This window comes from Periplaneta americana, chromosome 10, assembly GCF_040183065.1.
Source record: "Periplaneta americana isolate PAMFEO1 chromosome 10, P.americana_PAMFEO1_priV1, whole genome shotgun sequence".
NCBI lineage: Eukaryota > Metazoa > Arthropoda > Insecta > Blattodea > Blattidae > Periplaneta > Periplaneta americana.
Window position 1 is genome coordinate 48788989 of NC_091126.1, and position 6412 is coordinate 48795400.

At 33.5% G+C, this 6412-nt stretch overlaps 1 protein-coding gene across 4 annotated transcripts in view; it reads left to right on the forward strand.

Annotated features, from left to right (window-relative positions):
- The window catches only part of CaMKI (Calcium/calmodulin-dependent protein kinase I), a 940598-nt gene that overhangs the window by 910601 nt on the left and 23585 nt on the right, over positions 1-6412 (forward strand). The window lies entirely within an intron of this gene.

A 6412-nucleotide genomic window follows, 5' to 3' on the forward strand; every position in this document is an offset into this window, starting at 1 on the left:
AGGTGTATAACTGGTAAATTCTTTGAATTATACATTTGATGGCATAACATTACTTACTGGTATAGTACCGGTATTGCATTGTTTTGCAGTCTTTTCCTCCCCATTCTCCCATCCCATCAGTGGTCACTCCACAAGTCAACTTCTGATATACTGTGGGAAAGCTATAACACAGGAATGAAATGCCAGGATGTTCTCCAAAAGCCACTTTATATTGGGCTTTTACTGTGCTGCTGCTGCAGCCATCACCAACACCCCTATCTAGTAAAAATGAAACATTTGTCATTTTTAGCAGTGTCATCCACATTCTCGTCTACTGTTTACCTGTTTTCTTCCAAACCTTAATCTCTCCTTTTAGTTTAGTTTTTTTTTTTTTTTCATGTTATGAAGGCACATTCTTTTCTTCTGCCATTCTCAGGTTTACCACTACTATTCTCCTTAGTCTATTTTCTGCCTTTAACCATGTAATTAACACAACCCTAAGGAGGTGGGATAATTTGAGATAAATTTATCCCATTGTTCATCCTAAGAAAAGAAAACCAAAACAAATCAGAATGTATTTCTCGTAAGATTTCAAAGTATGCAATGAAGGGGAAAAGGAACTGGCCACTCCTCCATTATCTCCTGGCTTACTTGCCTTATGAGTGATGCCTTATTGGTGTCGCGACATTCAAACCTCTCTTGAGACAGTTGACTAAACAACAAACATAGCTGAATTTGCAGTAAATTGTTGGAAACCATATAGATATGTGTAAGCTTATGACTAATATCTACAGATTCTTATTTTCGCATAACCTCAAAATGTTTAGGATATTTGAAGTATAAGCTTTGAATGCCAGCAGCGATGGGTATGAATGCTTAACTTAGCTTTGTAATAAGCTGTAAATGCTCACATTTCCTGCCATCGCCTGTAATCATAAATAGCAAAATTAACAAATTTGTATATGAGTTATTTTTAAAATGTTCATTTTGTAACAGTACCCATATGTTAGACTGTTTTATTTGCTGTTAGTTGCTATTATTAATAGTTGAATTCTACAACTTTTAAATAAGTAGGTCTTCGCTGTTTTATGTTAAATTTGATGTTATACTGTAAGATGTTAGGATTTGTACAAAACACCATGTTCCCATATCTTATATATGGGCTATGGTACTGAATGCTTGTATATATTTTATTATTCATAGTACAGATCTTCAAGCACCAGAATTAAAAAGCATATGCGGTAATAACGTTTGTCTATTCCTGATTTTAAATTAAAATTATGACGGGGGGGGGGGGGACAATTAACTAAATCTAGTGATAGTTCGCATTGGTCCCACAAGATGGGTTCCATTGAAAGTTACGGATGTTACATTCGCTCTCGAATTAAGAAAAACTTGGCAAATTTTTCTCTTTAGTTTATTCTAATGTTACATATTGCAGCCTGTTGAATAATATCAATGAACTTGGAAACTACCATACGAAACGAAAATATGTAGGAAGTATATTGAGTTACATGGAACATTTAGCCTACACAGAAACAAATTATAACGAAGTTGAAAATATTTAAAGTAGATTATTCTTTGTACAAATGCTGGTTTCTGTTCTTTGATATAAAAAAAATGTTAAATTAGTCTATATGTGATGTGGCAACTTAGTATGATACAAAAGATTTACATTAAAAATGTTAAATAAAAGCCAATAGAAGCTTTCTTTACAACTTAGGTATACCTTGTAGGATTTTTGTTTGTGCATTTCTTCTGATTCGTCGTCATCGTCATCATCATCATCATCATCATCATCATCATCATCATCATCATCATCACTACCACCACCAACATCACCAATAGGGATAAGCTGTTCTGCCTGTTCCAGCAAAATCATAAATGGTATCCATGGATAACATCTGACCAAGACAGGGAGGCTTTAGGGTATGTAGAGCTTAAAGCCATAGCGAAGGCAGCCTATGTAAGGCAAGGCATCCTGAAACAAAGCCAGGAAGGTTGGGATGCTGAAAGATGGCAACACCATCTCCCAAATATATCTGTAGCCCTCGTAAGCAATAAATGAAATTTTCTTTTTACTGAAAAGCAAAATGAAATATAAAACACATTGTCTTTACATCTTTGACAAATATTTCTTGAATTACAAATTCTAATGGAATGTAATTTCATGAAAACACTGTTAACTTAAAAAGCAAAATGAAATTAAGAAGAAAATGTACATCTATTATCAGGCAGTACATCTCACTTGACGATATGTGTTAGAGGGAGAATAATTGTTTGCATACAGTACATCTGTAGTTTGATTAGTGTAATATATTGTTACTAGTTAGCGATGTATGCAATGGAGGAGGATAGGAACTGGCCGCCATACCCCAATATCTCCTGGTTTAGTTGCCTCATGAGTGATGCCTTCTTGGTGTCACTTATGAGGTTCATACCTGTCTTCGGACAGTTAATTAAACAACAACAACAAAAAACAACATAGATTATGCTCAAAGAAAATCAAAGAACTTGAAGTTTAGAGTAAAGGTAAAGACTGGAAGACATAAGCTCTTCTTATGCTTGAAATTGTATCTGTAATAGAATGGAATATAAAAAGAAATAAAAAATAAAGGACAACTGAATTAAAATGCAAAGAAACATAATAAAAGTTTAAAACAAATTAACAAAGAGGATTCTCACCACTAAACATTTATTAAAGTGTAATATTCAATAATAATACTTTTTTCTATCACTGAAACAAATGTAAACTATTGTAGTGGTTAGTCAAAAGTCATCATTCTCTGCTGGCATAGACAGTATTATTTATAGTTTGCTATTTTTAATTACAAAAAGATGGCTGTCATTTATACAAAGAATAATTCCACTTCATGATAATTTTCAAGGTTAGCTCTGTATGTGATCATTCTAAGTCAGTCACTGGATGCCATTATCATCCATTTAAGATAAACCTTAGATTTAGATTTTTATTGTGTGTAGGCCTACAAGTTTTACCGTTCATGTTTAACAGTTAATATGTTTTTAAGTCAGACTGTAAAGTGCAGGTTATTGTCTGGTCATGTTTCATTTTACAAACAGTGGCTAACGTATACTAGTAATGGTATTTTGGGGTAGCAGAGAAAGGTTAAGGAGCTGCTGCCATTTGGTATTGAGTGTCTAGCAGCACAAGTAGATGTGTGTGTCTGAACATTCTCCTGGAATGGCTCAACTTGACAAGAATAGAAGACATAGGTAATTTTGAAAATGCACGTAGCACATTAGGTACTTTTTGGGCATGGCAGATGTCTGCGGCACTGCTGGTTGATCGAAGAGCACTCTGTGTGTAGAATGGCACGGTAGTTGTGTTTAGTGTGTTGATGCAGTCTCGTCTCAATACATTGTGCTTTCCTAATTCATGACGTCAGGCAGGATTCCTTTGATACAGCACCTCACTCCTGTCTCAGTACACAACTCAGCACTCTGAAAATTCAGCACTACACTTGTACTATATGTTACTCATGAATTAAAGTGTGTGTATGGGAGATACATTTGTCTTGAATGGGGTTTGTAAAAGCCAGCAATTTTATTTGAGTCTTAGGTTCTCTTCTCTTCGCCTTCAGACACTATTTATCATATATTGGTAACTTTTTCTCGTACTGGAATTTTATATTTATTCTATTGTTACAAACACTATAGTTCTAAACTTTCAAAGTGTGCTGTGAATCATACAGCACGTTAGTAAGACTTCCAGCTGATTAGTCTCCATAAATTCTTTATATTCTTGAAAAACTCAATTCCGGTCCGCAATTGAATATTTATTTCTTATAGGATCTGTAGTAGGCCTACATTAGCAATATCTGCATTCCTTAAAATTAACCGACATATATGTTTTGACTATAATTTGATTTTGTGTGAAAGTGATAAAATGAGTGACGTATTTAGGTAATAAATTTATATTACATGTACCATAAATTATTAAACATAAATGTTATAATTTCGCCGGGCTTTTATGGACTTTAACCTTCTCTTTCAAAATAACATTCCTCAGTTAAAAAATTAAAAGAATTTGTAAATGATTTTTTGTTGTGTGACTTCATGCATGTGAAATGGTCGTTGTAGTTTTTAAGAGTTATGCATTTTTAACGTTTATTTTCATATGCTAATATATGAATTAAGATGCTGTTATACTATACATACGAAATGAAGAACAAATATTAATCTGTTATTAATGTGTTCGCATAAAAACCTAATTAACAAAATCAATGACAACACTGTCGACTTTGGTATGTCTTCATGAGTAATATATAGTCTTTAACAGCACTGTGGTCTTCTGTACTAATCAGTGTGATACAGGTAAGCTTGTGTGTCAAGGTGCATGTTAACAATTGGAACTAATAATGTGTTACCTTAAAGAATGTTATCAACCTTCGACACCAAGTGATTTGTGTTTACAGATTAAAAATGATGGATGCTATAAAAATTCAATGGTTGCCTTGAAAATGTATGTTATAGGACTATTTCTTCAGGATGAATAGTTGCTCAATCACGTTACTGAGAATTCTCTAACATAATGACCTACTCTCATGCAGAAATTTGAAGTACCATGACGTATTTGAAGTAAGTTATATTATGATACATAAAGCTGTTGTGGTGTAGTTTCTGGTATTTGGCAATACTAATGTGAAAGAAACTGTATCAACGTTTCGAAACTTCTCGTTGATTATAATATAATATAAGTTCCATCGACAATTGGCCCCTTGCCTTCAGTGATACATTTTCTGGCAGATTGGGCAGATGATTCATATTCGATCATAATGGAGCTAATTGTCACTGGACCTTGCATTATATAATTAAAATAGGTTACTTAATTATTCGTTACACATGGTTGCCTTTGGATTAATAACCTAAAAATTTTCATTGATTAAAGCTCTCGTTAACACTTTGTTAAAACCATAAAATTTAGTCTTACGTTAAAAAGTGTTAAAATTGTTAAAAAAAGGTATATGCCTTCGACAGACGGCCCTTTTCGACACTATGTCACGTCATCCTCAGTGTCTCTTGAACCACTGGTGATCTTGACTCTATGATGTGCATATGTCGATGGTAGGGGTGGGGATGTGTTGTTCCTATGGTGGGGGCTGGCTGTTTGTGTGTTATGATGTATTATGACGTCGAATAATGTGTGTGTATTGAACTGCAATTGTGTGTTAAGTATATATTGTGGGTATGCTATTGTATTCTTATATATTTCGTACTGTTCTAGGATGTTTAATTGTGAACTTTTGGTGTGATGTGTAAAATTTCCATATCTGTTTCTATATTATTGTAGTCATGATTATTGTTGATAATGTGGTCTGCATAATTTGATGTGATGTAGGGTTTGGTTATAGCTTTAATATGTTCATTATTTCTTGTGTGAAAGGATCTTCCTGTCTGTCCTATGTAAAAATGTGGGCAACTATTGCATTTTAATTTGTAAACTCCAGTTGAATTATATTTATTTGAATGTTTAAATACTAAAACTAAAATACAGGATAGCATACAAAACAAATAATACAACACAGAAATACCTAAATAATCACACTAAACATTCAAATAAATATAATTCAACTGGAGTTTACAAATTAAAATGCAATAGTTGCCCACATTTTTACATAGGACAGACAGGAAGATCCTTTCACACAAGATATAATGAACATATTAAAGCTATAACCAAACCCTACATCACATCAAATTATGCAGACCACATTATCAACAATAATCATGACTACAATAATATAGAAACAGATATGGAAATTTTACACATCACACCAAAAAGTTCACAATTAAACATCCTAGAACAGTACGAAATATATAAGAATACAATAGCATACCCACAATATATACTTAACACACAATTGCAGTTCAATACACACACATTATTCGTCATAATACATCATAACACACAAACAGCCAGCCCCCACCATAGGAACAACACACCCCCACCCCTACCATCGACATATGCACATCAGAGTCAAGATCACCAGTGGTTCAAGAGACACTGAGAATGACGTGACATAGCGTCGAAACTGGCCGTCTGTCGAAGGTATATACCTTTTTTTTTTTAACAATTTTAACACTTTTTAACGTAAGACTAAGTAAATTTTATGGCTAAAAATGTTGGTGTGTTATTCCTTGTAACTCAACAGTGATTAAGTTAAATTGCAGAATATGTGAGAAATTTTAATTATCTGTAGTTCTTTAGAACCACTGAGGAGTTCCGAAATACTCAAGACATTTTTCTTCACTATATGATTAAACAGAAACTATACACAACACGACCAGTGTAAAATCCTCAAATCTCATACTTCATCTGTTCTCGTTTTGTGTGTTTTTGTGACAGCAGATAAAACACAGAAACACTCTCAACACTGCCACAGCATGGTACCTACTGTCAAGCAACTGTATTAGA